Below are 18551 nucleotides of genomic sequence, written 5' to 3'. Positions count from 1 at the left end.
CATAAAGAGAGGTATATTTTCATATTTTTTCTTTGACATTGATACCAATAGACCCTCCAGTCCTCCCATCTCTGCAAAGGCATAAAGAGAGGTATATTTTCATATTTTTTCTTTGAGTCCAAGCTTGTTCATCATAATATTGCAATATTCATTTTCAGTTGTTTTGTGTTTTTTTTTTCTTTCCCTCTACACTGTTTGTGAGAAATAGCTAAATTGGGAGGAGGCTGATTATACTAACACTTTTGTTAGAGTAGAGTAAGATAATAGAAAATAGGAATGTGGCTGATGCACTAGTATGTGGTGATCAGAGAACAAGAGTGAATAGCAGAGTTGACTTAAAAGGAAGAAATATATCAGATTAACCTGATTGTTAAAACCTGGTTCTTTCTTCCCATAAATTTGGGTCTTTAGAAATATTTGTGTTGGTTTGAAATCATGAACAAAGCCCACATGCTATAACCAGAATTGGAAGCATACCCAATAAGGAAACTTTTCCAGATCAAGCTTGAATCTATATGTACTGGCACTCCCTTTTGATTCCTTATCCCAAGAGAAGGGATGTCTGGCAACAGCCACCAGGATGTTAAAAGATGATCTTTATAAACCCTTCCAGCAATAACATTCTGTAATTCTGTGAATTGAAAAGACCCAGACATATTTTTAGCTAATATGCCTACATCTGTTGCAGGTGGGTGGCTTCTGAAATGCCTTAGTTTTAGAATCTTTGAATGCCATAAAAACAGTCAAAAATAAACCCGGATATTACTGTGAGAACTATTTGAAAGCCTTCCTTAGACCTCAAACTTTATGACTCCAACAAGCTCTCCTAAAAAAATAAAAATCGTTCTCTAATGGGAATTATCTCTTCACTTGACCCTTATTTATACACTGAATGGTCTGTGCAATTCATTTGTTAATGAGTAGGCAAAAATTACTCAATTCCTCATGGACTCCTGACCACATAGAATGGCATAAAAATTGCTTATCACCTTCTTGCTTCCCCTAAGATTCTATCCAGATCACAAGGAGATATTTTCCTAATGAACTGGTCTAGGGACAGAGCTTTCCCTGAGCTAAGTGAAGTACTAAGGGTGCCATAGCAACTGCCTCCTAGGTGTTGTTGCCAACAAATCCTTGAGATGAAACTGGTCCTCCTGGACCTACTTCTCATTCTTTTTTGGGTCCTAGCTGGGTTTATATGGGTACAAGGAGCCCCAGGAAAAGAAGCTCCCTTCATTGAAGCAGATCATCAACCTTCCCACAATTTTGAAGTCTTAGAATTGCCTGGAGTAGTTAAACCTGTCCAGGGTCACATAGCTAGCATGTACCTGAGATAGAAGAATTTTTTGTCTCTACTATGAGGCAAGCCCTCTAGACAATACACCATGCTGCCCCTCACCTTCTCTCTCTCTTTGTCTCTGTATGTGTGTGTCTCTCTCTGTTTGTCTTTCTATGTTTCTGTCTCTGTCTGTCTGTTTTTGATACCAGTCTCTCCCACAAAACCACTGCATTGTCTTGGCTTTCAGGAAAAAACCCAAGCAATTTCCTGTCCCATCTTAGAAGAAAGCTTGTTCTCTATTTTCTTTTGGTTGATGAGCGAGCATTCTCTGCCTATCAGAATTTGCTAATTTTTAATTGCTGTAGTGGGTGGTTAAATCAAGATGGCTAAATTCCCAAGCTTCCTGGGTACAGGCTTCCAGCCTCTGTCTAAACCTTTTAATCTGCCAAGTGGCAAGGCAAAACTTGTGAGCTCAGGTTTTCTCCAGGATATGACTGGTAAATCTGTTGCTAGACTGAAACCATTGTAAAAAGAACTCCAGGAAGATTGTTGGTACCATATGAAAAGTCCAGTTTGATTATGGTTTAGAAAGATAAATGACTATTCTTTATATTACAGATTTAAAGGTGGAAGATACTGATTGAAAATCTAGTTTTTCCTGATGGATTTAAAGTAGAACCAACAAAACCTTCATCTAAGCAAAGTCTCCAGCCCCATTATTTATACCTTCAAACATCTGGTGAGCCCAGTTAGAAAGCAGCCCCCCCATATCTGACTGAAACTGCCAATACTACCTCTTTACTTCACCTTCAAGTCCCATCCAGACAGCCACAAAGGCCATCTTACCATCTGCCTGATAATGATGTCCAGCTTCTCTTCTCCTGGATCAGCAGCTTTTGACCTCCATTGTTCTTTAACTTTCCCTAGACCATAATTCATCTTCACATCCTAACTAGTAGACAACCCAGATGATCCTCTCACTTGCTTATCTTCCTCCACACTGTCCCTTGCTTTCTATTTCTTATTAGTCTAAGAACAGTAATCAAATCAATTGTATTGTAGCTTCAGGAAAGGATTTGCCAATTGATTGCCCTATATAGCAATCCATCTTCCCTGTGACTTCACAGGCAAAAAACTTCCTTCTCTGGCCACTCCATACTCCCTTTTTTAAGCATTGTCTTGCCCTATTATAAGGTAAGTTCCTTGAGGGTAGAAACTTTCCTTTTTTTCTATTTGTATTTCTGGCATTTTGCATACTAAATGGAACATAGTAAACACTTAAATGCTTTTCATGTCATAAAAAGTATCTGATGAGGGACTTAAATGCTAAAGAATGAAATATTCTATGGAAGAATCTTCCCAAATGTCCAGTTCAACTACAAGGAGTCTTTTGCCCTTAATACAGAAGGGGAATCAAAAGGGAAGCATTATCTTTATTTTCTATTTAGGTGAAAAGGAAATGGGATTGGATAGATTAGGGAGAGCCTTAGTAGACCTAAGGGACTGAACTCTGGTACCTAGTCACTGACAGGATTGTCAACATCAAGTTTCATCCTCATTGGCTGAAGGGAGTAGGTGGGGAGGCCTGTGAGTCACCATAAATAGATGGATAGCCCAGCTATTCTGCAATAGATAACCCACATGATAATACATGTGAAACACCGTAGTGTAATGGAAAAAAAAAACCCACAGGATTCAGAGTCAGATGTTAAGAGCCTCCCAATATAGTAATTATTGATTCAGAGCTCATTACTTTCTCTCTGGAAAAGAGGCATAAAAATGTAACATTCTCTTTCCCTTCTCTTTGAAGAACAATAGGTCCCAGAAAAATTTGTAGAAATGGAGTATGTGACTGGATAATAGAGGTAAATTCCTGTTATTTCAGAATAGGCTCTTCTTTGATTTTGAACATTTCTTACCTTCCAAATTGTAGCACTTTCAAAATTAAGTCAATGGTCAGAACAAAGGTCTTGTTTTACAGAAATAATTTTTTCTTTCCACTCTTCAGATACAGCTATTGAGACATGAGGAAGATAATTTTTTTGCTGGCCTTTCTAACCCATAAACAGGTTTTGTTGTTTAATTATTTTTCAATTGTGTCCAACTCTTCATGAGCTCTTTTGGATTTTCTTGGCAAAAATACTGGAACAGTTTACCAATTCCTTCTCCAGCTCATTTTTCAGATGAGTAAACTGAGGCAAGCAGGGCTATGTGACTTGCCCAGGATGATACTAGTAATAAGTATCCGGAGCTGGATTTGAACTCAGGAAGAAGAGCATTCTGACTCTGGACCAGCATTCTATTCACTGTGCCATCCAACTGCCCCATAAACAACATAAGATTAAAACAAATAGAAAAGATTCATAAAAGATTATACACAGAATCTTCACTGTGACTAATTCCTAGTCTATCCTAGTTCTTTGGTTCTCTGCCACTAGCTCCCAGCTCAAAGGCTGAATGCCATTTATGAAAAAGCTATTTTGCTCCTCAATCTCTGTTCCTTCCAGGCCAGTGGCCTATAACTTTGAATCTCACTTAGTCTTGGTCCCACCTTGGTTTCACTCCTTCTATTCTTCTCATTCTTTAGTCTGAGATTTGGAGATAATATATACCAATGCATAATTACCAGGTCTTTTGTCAGGCAAGTACAATGAGATTTAGGAGGGGTCCTGATTTATTATTTAATTCTACCCTTGGTCCAGGAATGTTTGAATGGCTATATCTTTAGAGTTTTGCTAATAATTATATTCTTGACTTACAAGAGTCTTTTTCTTTATTGTGGTTAAATTTATGTATTTGCATTGAGTTATAATTCTCCCCTCACTCCAAGAAAGCCAATGTGCTCAACAGTTTTTATTATATACTCTTCCTCTTTTTTTCTGAAAAAAGTCACGGATTTTTTTTTTTTTTTTTGAAATTTAAGGCACCACAATACTCTCTTGGCCAGATAAAAACATTCTAGGAGTTATTATTGGAGAAGGGGAGTTGAGTAGTGCCTTGAATCCCTTCCTGAATTAGTATGCTTTTAAAAATACACTGATATCTTTTGCTTTTACATTGCATTATTTTCTCTCTTTCTATACCCAGCAGCTAGTGATCTTCTAGAACAACAACAGAAAAAGACAGTATAGCAAAACTAAAATATCAGTTGAATCTCACAGTATATGTAATATTGCATGCTTATAGATCCCTACCTCTGCAAAGGAGAAAATAAAGCACATGTTCTAAACCCTTCTTTAGGGACAAACGGTAATAATAATTATACAGCATTCAGTTTTGTTCTTTCCATTTATATTGCAGTAGTCATTATGTATATTATTTTCCTACTTCTCTTTTTACTTTCCATTAGTTAATAAATCAGTCTTTCCTGGTCAAGCAGCATTCTTAAAACAAAGGAACATGGATTTGAGTTTGGGATCTGCACTTTATTAGGTTAGTGTTATCTTGTGCAAGTCATTTCACTTTTTTGAGATTCATTTTTTTCATCTATAGAATGAGTATTATAATAATACTTGATGCTTTCAGGACATAAAATAGTTGAGGGCATGGGCCCCAGAGACAATACACTATCTAAATAAGATTAGGCTCTTAAGAAATGTCCATGAATGAATATTTTCCTCCCAGGTATTCTTACTATGTAGTGGACACAATAGGACCCAAACCAGGTCTTAGCATGAAACATCTAGCTTTTTACTTTATCTCATTCTTTCACTCCCATTCATTCCCATTCCATCCTCTTTTTACTCATTGCCTAAACTCTCTAAGTTCCCTCAATCAACCTTTTCCTTTACTTTCCCTGTCAAATTGAATAACACCATCTGAAGCTCAGCATCCCTGTTTCTTTCTTCACCACATCCATGCCAACTTTCTAATCCTTTATTCCTGTATTGCTGAGATCCAACATCTGACACCCAGGCCCCTACTCTACTCAGGGGGACTTGGAAAAAGCAACCCACAAATGAGGTAGCTAGGTCTCTATAATCTCGTGCCCTAAGGAACACAGAGACACTTTCATAAAAGCTTTTCACATGGATTCTGAAATGGAAAGATTTTTTTTATTTTTTCCACTGCTGTCAGACTTAAACCTTATTACCATTATCAAATGCCAAGGCTTTCAATGTGAGAGTCTCACCAGATAAAGTTTGGAGTATTCTCAAGTATATAATCTTGGGAGAGCTAGATTTAAACCACTGCAGGGATTCCCAATCTTTTTGTAAGAGGGTCACATGTTCCCAAAGTTCTTTAATAGTCAGGGTTAGGAAGCTTGTATGACAAATAAATTCATGGAGGGAGATAAGTTTTTTTTGGGAGGTAGGTTTTTAAGGAATGTTCTGACTGTTCTTCTCTTTTCATGGGAATTCCAGACAATTTAAGGAGTTGTAGGTGGACAGTGACAATTTGATAAGGGATTTAAAAGCTAGGGATCAAAAATTGAAAAGCCAATCTTGGTATACATTGCCCAGGTTATGATATAAAGTTAGACCAGCAGCCTTTCCAGTTGAATCATTACTACACATAGCTTAGACCAATACTGCAGATGGAAAATGTAGTAGACCCAGAATAGAACATAAAGAAGTGATTTAGGCCAGGTCTCATTTGGGAAAGTGAATAATACTTCCAATGGTGCAAAGCTGTTTGCTGTCACAAGAACTCATCTATTTTTTTAAAGTGATATTCTCTCTGTGATAGTATATTAGAGAAGCAGCTTGGCAAGATAGCTGGAGAGTTAGACATGGAGTAAGGAAATCTGCACCAAATCTCACCTTAGCCACTGAGTAACTCTTTGATGTAGGAAAATCATTTAACCTTTCTCAGGGTGTTTCTTCATCTGCAATATTATATATAAACACATTTACTTCACAGAATTGTTGTAAGAATAATATGAGATAAAATTCATGAAGTGCTTTTCTGACCCTAAATTGCTATGTAAACATTAGTTGTAGTTATTGTATGACTATTAATTATCAAGTTTCAGGATCTTGGAAGAACCAAAATTTCAGGACCCTCAAAGTGATTATTAAAAAAAAGATTTCATCATATTGCCCACAATTATATGCATAAACTGCGATATAAAAGATAACACTGAAGACATTTATAACTAGGAAAAGAAACAAGCCAAACATATTGGAAGAATAAGGAGTAACATATAATAGACCCAAATACTACATGCATATGAAATCATCAGAAGGCCATAGGAAGATGGCCAGTGCATTTATTTGATCATCAAGAGAAGACCTATAGAGAGACATGGACAGTGCAAAGTGAAAAAGTGGTGAATAAGAGTTAAAATCTAAACCATTGGAGAAAGTCTTCACATCTTTAAGATCATGGAATTATATTGAAGTAAAAGTTTTATAACAATAACAGTGGCAGACCATATCTCATGATAAAGTGATAAGAGTGATGGACTTTTGCCAAGGAAACCTGAATTCAAATCTTACCTCTACTATTGCTAATATTAATGATTAGGTATATGACAATAGGCAAATGGATTAACTTCTCAGAATCAAGTCATTTACTTTTCTGGACCTCATTTTCTTTTCTTTTCAAAAAATTTTCTCTTTAAATTCTGAACTTAAAACACCAAACTGATCATTTTCTTGGTTGCTAAGCAACAAAGAAACAGCTTTGCAACTGTGAAAGGGCTGGGAAGTTGGTCAGACTATAAGAAGGAGCAGGAATGCTGAGCTTTAGATGCTGCTAAAAGAGTAGTTTGACTTGGGATGTATGGAAAGAGATTTAATTGAATTAGTTTAGAAAGAGGGATTATATGGAGTGAGTGAAGCTTAGAGTGAGAATTAATGGGAGTGAATAGTAAACAGGGAAAAAAAATTTGTACACAAAACCTCACATTTTATCTTGTCTTTCCTTTGAAGCCTATAACTTATAAAGCTTTGTGGAAATCAAATAAGATAACATGAAAACTGCTTTGCCAACCTTAAAGCTTCATATAAATGCCAGGTAGTGATGGTGATAGTGGTGGTGGTGGTAGGGTTTTTATACTTCCTTGAAATCAAACACTAAAAGATAATCCAGTCACCTAATATAAGCCTGCACTAAGGTAAATGCTCAGAAATGTCTTCCTTTGGATCAGGGGTTCATAATCTTTAATTGACCCTTTTTAAAAATTATGGTATTTTATTTTTCCAAATATATGCAAAGATCATTTTCAACATTCATCTTTTTTTCTACTATAGTTTTTTTATATACAAAACTTATGCATGGGTAATTTTTCAACACTGACCCTTGCAAAAACCTCTGTTTCAACTTTTCCCCTCCTTCCCTCCACCCCCTCCCCTAGATGGCAGGTAGTCCCATATGTGTTAAATATGTTAAAGTATATTCAACATTAATCTTTGCAAAACCTTGTGTTCCAAAATTTTTTCCCTCTCTCCTCCTCCTACTTCCTCAAGACAGCAAGCAATCTGACATGCTACTCTTCTAAATATATTTCCATATTCATCATACTGCACAAGAAAAATCAGATCAAAAGGAAAAAAAAAACATGAGAAAGAAACAAAAAACAAGCAAACAAATAATAACAACAACAAAGGGAAAACACTATGGTTTGATCTACATTCAGTCTCCATAGTTTTTCCTTTGGACGTAAATGGCTCTTATCATCACAAGTCTTTGGAACAAAATAGCTCTTTTGGACAGTATGGTAAAGCTCATGGATCCCCTTCTCAGAATAATGTTGTTTCATCTTGTTCTTTGTTAGAATAAATGTAATTGAAGACTTATCAAATCAGTATGACATATATACATACTCCTTTACATAGTGATTAGTTGTCTCAGTGGATTAGAGCACTAGTTTAATTCCTTATGTGGGACCAATTTAATTCAATCTTTTCTGGGCAACAGATTAAACTCCTAATCTAAATCAGGAACTTGAAAGTCATGTGACAATGTCACAAGAATAAGTTGGAAAAAGAATATGGATAGAACCCTATGCCAACTATTAGAGAAACAGATCAAAACCTATGTCCTTTTCATAGAAGAAGGATTTCAGTTTCCCGAGAGTCTACTTTTGTCTTTACTTTTCTTCACCTGCCATGTTTTACATCGTAGGTACTTTGTTGAATTTCATTGAATCTTTATAGGATCTTATAATTACAAGGGTTAGAGTTAAAAGAAGAAAGAGTTAGGAGGATTCCATCTAGTCATACCAAAAAACTAACAATGGGAGCAATGTAATTGAGGGAAATGAGCACTGACTGGTTTCAGAGGAATTGGATTTGAATACCGACCTTGATATTTTGGAATCTACCTAAGACTTTGAACAAATGACTTAATTTCTCTTTGCCTCACTTTTCTTATCTATAAAATGAGGGGATTGGATTAGATACAGCCAGGTGTTACCTTGAATAGTGCTGGGCCTAGAGTCAGAAAGACCGGAATTCAAATTCTGACTCAGATGCTTTCTAGCTATATGACCCTGGGCAAGTGACTTCTTTTGGCCTCAGTTATCTCAACTGTAAAAAAGGAATAATAACAACTACTTCTCAGACTGATGAAATGATCAAATGAGGTAGTTGGAAAGCACTTAGCATAGTGCCTGGTATATAGTTTTATATTTCAATTATTTCTCTGAAACAAGAATCCCCTTTTAAGTATATACAAAGAGTCCTAGGAGTTAAATGGTACAGTAGAATACCAGATCTGGAAATCAGGAAGATATGAGTTCAAATTTAGCCTCAGACACTTACTGGCTATTTGAATCTAGACAAATTACTTACTGTTTACCTGTTTACTCATCTGCAAAATTGGAGAAGGAAATGGCAAACCACTCCTGTATGACAAGAAAACCCCAAATGGGGTCATTTTAGAATTGAATACCACCAAAAATGGCTGAACAATAACAACTATATATCTACCCATCCCTAATCTCTTTCCCCAGTACTAGTACTGAATCACTAAACACCTGATCCAAATAAATATTCTTAGACATTATAAACTTAATGTGTCCAAAATGAAAATTATTTTTCCCACCCATGCCTAGTCCTTCAAATTTTGCTATTTTTGTTGAGAATACTATTATATTTCCATTTATATAATGGTATATGTAATATACCATTATATATAAACTTGGGTTTATATCCTTGGTCTCATGTTAGATTCTTCCTATCATTCCCCCACCGTATCCAATCAGTTGTTTAGTCTCTACTCTCATAATAAACCTTGCCTTTGATCCCTTCTTTCTATTCACATAGCCACCACCATAGTTCAAGCCATCTTCACCTCTCACCTGAGTTGTAACAGCCTCCTAATTGCACTTCTAACTTCCATCCTGTCTCCCTTTCTAATCTATTTTCCACAAACCTGCCAAAAATAATCTTCCTAAAGCACAAGTCTGACCATGTTGCTCTTCTGATTAAGAAGCTTCAGTGGCTCCTTAATCCTTTTGAGATAAAACATAAATTTCTCAGCTTTTCTGGGCTTATTTCACTCTATTCCCTTTTATATACACTGTGTTCCAGCCAAACAGCACTACTTGCAGTTCCCAAGATTCTGCCTTGACCTTAGCAGAAGTTTTACCTGATGAATGAAATGCACTTTCTCCTTACTTCTTCCTCTTAAAATTCCTGACTTCTTTCTCATTTAAGCTTTCTTCTAGCATTTCTAAGAGAAGCCTTTCATGATCTCCCTAATGGTTAGTATTCAATCCTTCTTCCAATAATCATATATTTGTTAATATATTGTATCTTTCAGTACAGATAATATATAGCCTTTAAGAGCAAGCATTACTTTTGGTTTTGTCTTTGTATCCCAATACCTAGGGGGATGCTTTATATTTAGAAAGAATTTAATAAACGATTTTCTGATTGAATTGAATTTTATATCCCAATTCTGTCATCCAACATGTTAGCTATCTTTTCTTGATTCATTTAACTGATAAGAATGTCATTTATGCCTTCATAAATCTTTGATTAAAGATAAAATATGACAGAGTTAAGTACAGATTCCTAGGGAATTTCACTAGAGAATTGTCTCAGTGGCGTCAGTCTATTAAATCATTATTTTTGGAGTTAATCATTCAACAGGTTCTTTATTCACTAAGTCTTCTATTGCTAAACTCACATTTTGTCATCTTCTCCACAAGGATATTTTGTCAAAAACCTTGCTTAAATCCAGGTATTCTCTGTTTATGTCACCAGTCTAGAAATATTGTTCAAAAAAAGAAATTGAGGTTAATCTGCCTTGATCTTTTCTTTATTAAGAAAGGGGTCATAGGACAGCTAGTTGGTGAAGTGGCTAGCACACTGGCCCTGAAGTCAGGAGGACCTGAGTTCAAATTAGACCTCAAACACTTAAAACTTCCTAGCTGTATGATCTTGGGCAAGTCAACCCCAATTGCCTCAGAAAAAAGGGGGGGCATGTTGGCTTTTATGAACTCACAAAAATATTTTTGATCATGTGTAATGGAGTTTTTCTAGTTTCTAAATCTAAAGACTATATACCCTTTTGAAAATGTATACATTTTGAGAGGTAAAGCCAAGAGAGCAAAGACAACTTTTCCAACCTTTCCCCCAAACCACTCCAAATTCCTTTAAATAATATCTCTAAACAAATTTTAGAGCATCAGAACACTCAAAAAGATGGAGTAGAAGATGTGTACATTTGCTGCTCTTCAATATGGGACATTTCTCTCATTTTCCACCAATATTCAAAGATCAGCTAATCTAACTCCTTGATATTAAAAATGAAGATAAAAGGAGGTCAGAGGGCAAGTGGCTTACCAAGAGCAAAATGACAGAGTTGAGATTCCAATTTTATACTCAAGATTCTATAATATCCTTCTCCCTCTTGATAGAGTTGATATTAAAACTCAAATCTCCTCATTCTAAGTGCTATTTCCTTTTTAAAATTTTTTAAAATTAATTTTATAATTATAATATTTTTGACAGTACATATGCATAGGTAATTTTTTACAACATTATCCTTTGTACTCCCTTTTGTTCAGAATTTTCCCCTCCTTCCCTCCACCCCCTCTCCTAGATGGCAGGCATTCCCATACATATTAAATATGTTATAGTATATCCTAGGTACAATATATATGTGCAGAACCGAATTTTGTTGTTGTTGAAAAGGAAGAATTGGATTCAGAAGGTAAAAATAACCTGGGAAGAAAAACAAAAAATGCAAACAGTTTACACTCATTTCCCAGTGTTCCTTCTCTGGGTATAGCTGATTCTGTCCATCATTAATCAATTGGAACTGGATTAGCTCTTCTCTATGTTGAAGATATCCACTTCCATCAGAATAAATCCTCATACAGTATCATTGTTGAAGTGTATAGTGATCTCCTAGTTCTGCTCATTTCACTCAGCATCAGTTGATGTCTCTCCAAACCTCTCTGTATTCATCCTGTTGGTCATTTCTTACAGAACAATAATATTCCATAACATTCATATACCATAATTTACCCAACCATTCTCCAATTGATGAGCATCCATTCATTTTCTAGTTTCTAGCCACTACAAAAAGAGCTGCCACAAACATTTTGGCACATACAGGTCCCTTTCCCCTCTTTAGTATTTCCTTGGGATATAAACCCAGTAGTAGCACTGCTGGATCAAAAGGTATGCACATTTTGATAACTTTTTGGGCATAATTCCAGATTGCTCTCCAGAATGGTTGGATTCTTTCACAATTCCACCAACAATGAATCAGTGTCCCAGTTTTGCCCCATCCCCTCCAACATTCATCATTATTTGTTCCTGTCATCTTAGCCAGTCTGACAGGTGTGTAGTGGTATCTCAGAGTTGTCTTAATTTGCATTTCTCTGATCAATAGTGATTTGGAACACTTTCATATGAGTGGAAATAGTTTCAATTTCATCATCTGAAAATTGTCTGTTTATATCCTTTGACCATTTATCAATTGGAGAATGATTTGATTTCTTATAAATTAGAGTCGATTCTCTGTATATTTTTGCCTTTATCAGGAATTTTAACCGTTAAAATGTTTTCCCAATTTGTTGCTTCCCTTCTAATCTTGTTTGCATTAGTTTTGTTTGTACAGAAGCTTTTTAATTTGATGTAATCAAAATTTTCTATTTTGTGATCAATAATGATCTCTAGTTATTCTTTGGAAACAAATTCCTTCCTCCTCCACAGGTCTGAGAGGTAAACTATCCTATGTTCCTCTAACTTATTTATGATCTCGTTCTTTATGCCTAAATCATGGACCCATTTTGATCTTATCTTAGTATGTGGTATTAAGTGTGGGTCCATGCCTAGTTTCTGCCATACTAATTTCCAGTTTTCCCAGCAGTTTTTGTCAAATAATGAATTCTTATCCCAAAAGTTGGGATCTTTGGATTTGTCAAACACTAGATTGCTATTTTTATTCACTATCTTGTCCTATGAACCTAACCTATTCCACTGATCAACTAGTCTATTTCTTAGCCAATACCAAATGTTTTGGTGACTGTTGCTTTATAATATAGTTCTAGATCAGGTACAGCTAGACCATCTTCATTTGACTTTTTTTTTCATTACTTCTCTTGAAATTCTCGACCTTTTGTTCATATTTCATATGAATTTTGTTGTTATTTTTTTCTAGGTCATTAAAATAGTTTCTTGGGAGTCTGATTGGTATAGCACTAAATAAATAGATTAGCTTAGGGAGAATTGTCATCTTTATTACATTCGCTCGGCCTATCCAAGAGCACTCTAAGTGCTATTTCCAACATGTAGTTTGTTTATCAAGGACAAAGCAAAGGTAAAATGCTACATAAGTGTTTATTATATTCATATTAAAGCACAGTATATTGTGCTTAGGTACTGGGGATGGAAAGATAATAATAACTAAGATTTATATAGCAGCTACAATCCTATGAGGGAGTATACTATTATTATCCCAGATAATACAGACAAGAAAACTGAGGCTAAGAGATTAAGGCCCTGATCCAAGATTACACAGCTAGTATATGTATGAGGAAGGATTTGTATTTAGGTCTTCATGATTCTACAGGTCCATGACTCCATTAACTGCATGCATCTCCCAAATGAAAATGACAGTCCCTGCCTTCAAAAAACTTGAAGTCTGGCCAGATATGTAGTCAACCTGCAGAATGCAGAGTGTTAAATCTGAAAAGAAGAAATCTAGGAAAATCTGCAATGAAAGAAAATCTTTTAGCTATGGAATTAGAGAAGGCTTCAGCAAGGAAGTCAAACTTTAGTTCAGCTTGAAAGAATAAGGGATACTAGCTAAAGATGAGGAGGGAGAGAATTTAAGAAATAGCAGAGAACCTGTATGCATTCACAAAAGTCAGGGATGGCTTGTAAAAGAGGAAAACTGATCCTAATTTCAGTCAAGTGGAGATCAGAACAGAAGGGGGAATGCTGCAAAATAAATATGAAAAGGGTATTTAGATTAGCAGTGTCAAACACACAGATATCTGATCATGTGCCACTCACAACACTCCCAAGTATGATTTAAACTAGACTAAAATGTAATTAGGAAATATTTAACAAAAATAAATAAATTAATTAAAAAACCCAACTATAAATACATACATATGTGTGTGTGATTTTCTAATATAATATGTGAGATGTAGGGATCTTTATGTATGTTTTAATGTCACCCACATCTACTTGAGCTGGACACCAATGAGTTAAAGAGACCTTAGATAAAGTCTAATATGAGGAGGGCATATTTCATCCTTTAAGCAACAGAGAGTTACTAAAAGTTTATTAGCATAGGAATAACATAGTCACATCTGTATATTATTATTTTATAAGATTATTTTGGCAGAAAACATTGAGGATGACTATTAGGTCTATATCCCAAAGGGATACAAAAAAGTAGCAAAGGGTGGGGGCAAGTGAAGGACCTATGTACAAAAATATTTATAGCAGCTCTTTTTTTGCCATGGCAAAGAATTGGAAATTGAAGGCATGCCCATTAGTTGGGGAATGACTGAACAACTGAACAAGTTTCAGTAATATGATTATGGTGGAATATTACTGTGCTATATATAAGAAAGGGTGAGCAGGTAGATTTTGGAAAATATTGGAGATGGGTGAGATTAGAGGAAGCTGGGCCTCTTGGGAAGCTATTTACAATAATTCAGGCAAGAAGTGATGAGGGGGAACTCTGGTGACTGTTAGAAAAGAGAATAATAATAACAACACTATTAATAATAAAAGCTAGTGTTTACATAGTTCTTTGAGGTTTATAAAGATAATTTGCAAAGGCATCACAAATATTATCTCATTGTACAATAACCTTATCTTATTGTACAATAACCCTTCAGGATACATGTGTATATATATATATATATATATATATATATATATATATATATATATATATATATATATATATATATATATATATATATATAAAATTCTCTTCCTTCCAAAAATAACAGGCATAAAATAGCTGATATTTATATAGCATATTAAATATATCTTTTGATCTTTTCAAAAATACTGAGAAGTATTAGTATCCCCATTTTATAGAAGAGGAAACTGAGGATCAGAGAAGCATCATGTGTAGGATCTGAATTTCCAGTTCCAAATACTTAAGACAATGCTACATCTCAATATCTCCCCTACAAGAATTTATAGTGTGTTTGATTCAATAAGGTTACATTTAGAGAGCACTACAGAAAATACATACTTTGTATCTATCTGTCTGTCTGTCTGTATATACCCAGAGAAAGACATATATACATACACTTTCTGTATCCTATATTATCTTTCATTCCTGAAGAAGACCAAAATGACATCACCATGTTAGAGTCCAGTTACAGTGTATCTGACTGTGGCTGATCAGACCGACAAGCTCAGAGTGCTCTGCCACAAGTCAGATACAAATAGTCCATATGAATATCTGGGATGGCTTCTCTTGAATCTTGTATTTCTTCTTAGCTAATCAATTCTGCTCAGAAAACACAGTACCTTCTCTAATGAGGGCCCATCATGCTGGGCAGTCCGGTGCCAGTGTCTCCCGGGTTGTATAATTAATTTTTAAGTTTTTAAGAGAGACTTTGAGAGTATCCTTGTATCACTTTTTTTTCCTGATCACCTTGTAAGTGCTTGTCCTGTGTGAGTTCTCCATAAAATAGTCTTTTTTAACAAGTATATAGTTGTCATTTGAACAATGCCAGTCCATTGCTTTCTGCAATTGAGTTTGAATGTTTATCATTTTACTTTGAGGAAAGACCTCAGTGTCTGGTATCTTCAGTTCCAAATGATATTCAGAATCTTCCTCAGACAATTCTAATGGAAACAATTCAGTTTCCTAGCGTGGCACTGGTAGACTCTCCAGATTTCACAGGTGTACAACAGTGAGGTTAGCACAAAGGCACTGTAGCCTTTCATTTTGGTATTTGATTATTAAACATCTTCTCCCACTCTTTCCTTTGGAGCCTCCCAAACACTGAGCTAGTTTTGACAATGTCAACTTCACTATCAATGTGCCCATCCCTGGAAAATAAACTGCCAATGGAAATGAGCTTATCCAACAGCATTCAAAATTGCTTCACTTGCTTTAATTGATTTGTTAAAGGATGATGTAATACCTCTTTCTTCTTGGTGTTAATTTTTAGGCTAAAATTAGCACAAGTAGCAGAGAAATGATCCATACTTTGTTATATTTCTGCTTTAGAGGCTAAACTGAGTGCACAATCCTTTGTAAACAAAAAAAAATTATGCTCCCTACATTTTAGTTTTGGCTTGAAGTCTTTTCAAGTTGAAGAATTTACCATCAATGGGGAAGCTGACCTTGATGCTATGTTTATCCTCATTGAAGGCATTTAACATCATGGCTGAAAACATCATGCTAAAAAGCATGGAAACAAACACACAGCTTTGTTTCATTACATTGGTGACTGGAAAAGCTCGAGAACATTGTCCAGAACCTGCACATGCTGTCATAAAATTGATGTACTATACTGATGAACTTCTCTGCCCAACAAATTTTGACATAATTTTCCATAAGCCCTCATGACTAATAATATCAAAGGCCTTAGTAAGATCTACAAATGTCATATACAAACCTCTATTCTGCTCCTAGAATTTTTCCTGTACTTGTCAGGCAGCAAACACCATATTGACTGTTTCTGGGCCTCTTCTGAAGCCTCATTTGCTCTCAGGTAGAGGACCTTCTTCCATGTACTGTTGGTGAGCAGATTCAACTTTGCCCAAGATTTGTAGTTTAGTGTTTTGACTGCAGGGTAAATCCTCACCTGCTGTGGTAATCAGGCCAGAGTAGATAAATGGACAATTTTTAGGGCACTTTTTCTAGCCCCTTTCCTCACACCTGGAGGTTAGCAATGTGATCCTTAAAGGCTGCTCAGACACCAAGGTGCTGCCAAATCCTATTGATGCTTCCAGTAAGATGACCTGTAGTCTGGGCCATCTATATACAGGGTTTGTGACTATAGGTCTTGGTTTATTTGTACCTGCTGTTTTGTCACTTGCCCATTGCCACAAGACTTTGAGGCAGAAATATTAAAAGTGTGTGGTGGTGTCTTTTGATTAATACATAAATCAGACTTAAGTGAGGCAGAGTTGCCCAAAGTTGTCAATCTCACTCTCTTCCAGAGCCACCACTTTCCAGTGACAAGAGAGAGTTAAGACAACTGGTGATGCTTGAGATGCAGTGGATGATTTTAGTGTCTCTGATGTCTAACCAAGCTCTAAGCACTCCACAGCACCTGCTTCACCTACCTCCATGGCTGTTGGATCAAATTGTTCTCATCTGTCCATTCTACCAGGAGAAATTTTTATATGCTTAGGATAGACATCCTCCTAACTCATCATAGGATTTGAAACCCCTTAGTTATCCTCTATCTGGTTTAGCCCATTTACTGAAATGGTTTACTGGGATGTAGCATGTTATAGATTCTTAAAGCCACAGGTGAAAATCAGGTGAATCAGGTGTACACTTACAGTAGAAAGCAACCCCATAAAGGGCTTGGCAGACTTCACCCAGAAACATGCCATATACCCTACACACAAAGAGAGATATATACACATATATTCTGTATCCATTTATACATACATACACACACACACACACACACACACACACAGAGGGAGAGACAGAGAGAGAGAGAGAGAGAGAGAGAGAGAGAGAGAGAGAGAGAATGAGAATAAATAAAGCTCTATCTTTTTCTTCATTTCAAAAATCCTTGATATCATTCCTCTTCTCTCTTCTCTTCCTTCCTCCAGGTCCTGACAATGAGGTGATCTTCAATAGGTGGCCTTTTTCCTTAAGAAGACAAATCCTCTAAATATACTTATCAAAAGCTTAGCAAATATAATGGGCTCAACTAACTTTTTCAGTTCCACTAAATCATCTCCTCTCATTCTATCTTATTTACTTACCCCATTGTCTCTAAACATTTCCAAGCCTCTCCTATCATTAAAAAAGCCTAATCTAGATTCCTTCCATCCCTTAAAATTTTCATCTTGTATCATCCCCTTTCACTTCTTCAAAATCCTAGAAAAACTTATCTACATTTATTTCTTCCCCTTCTCCTCTTACCTCAACCTTTTGCTGTATGGCTTCTAAATTCATCATTCAATTAAATTGTTCCCTCTAAATTTACCAATAAGCTGCTTACTTGTCAAATTTAATGATCATTTTTATGCCCTTATCCTTTTTGAACTCTCTATTGCTTGACAGGGTCAAACACTCCTCCTGGATCATCTATTCACTGTGGTGTTGTTTTTTTTGATACAACTCTCTTTTGTTCTCCTCCTTGTATTACTTCACTCATTCTTCTTTACTAACTATCATCCCTATCACACCCCTTATATGTAGGCATGGCCCAAATCTCTTTCATGGAAGTTTTTCTATGTGGTTTCTTTTGCTGACCTCATTAACTCCCATATGTTTAATTATCAGCTCTATATCTCTATATCACACATCTCTATATCCAGGACCTGGGTCTTTCTAGAAATCCATCCCACCATTACCAATCATTGCAAACTGGATGTCATAAAGACCTCTTCAACTCACTATGTCCAAAATAAAAGTCTTCTCAAGTTATATATCATAATTCGCTCAGCCACTTCCCAATTGATAGGCACTATCATAGTTTCTAATAATTATTTTTTTTAAATTCTGTTATAAATATTTGTGTACATATGGATCCTTTTGTCTTTTTGATCTCATTGGGATATACAGCTTTAGTGATAAAACAGGATGTTAAAGTCACATCCTATGTGTCTGGATTTCCCTGGAAGGGAGGGGAAAAAACATGTTCTCAACCTTAGCTGACCCTACCAGTCTGAAGAACTCATGCAGA

Source organism: Sminthopsis crassicaudata, chromosome 1, assembly GCF_048593235.1.
Source record: "Sminthopsis crassicaudata isolate SCR6 chromosome 1, ASM4859323v1, whole genome shotgun sequence".
Lineage (NCBI taxonomy): Eukaryota > Metazoa > Chordata > Mammalia > Dasyuromorphia > Dasyuridae > Sminthopsis > Sminthopsis crassicaudata.
The sequence above is the reverse complement of the archived record's forward strand: the minus strand, read 5'-3'. Positions refer to the sequence as shown.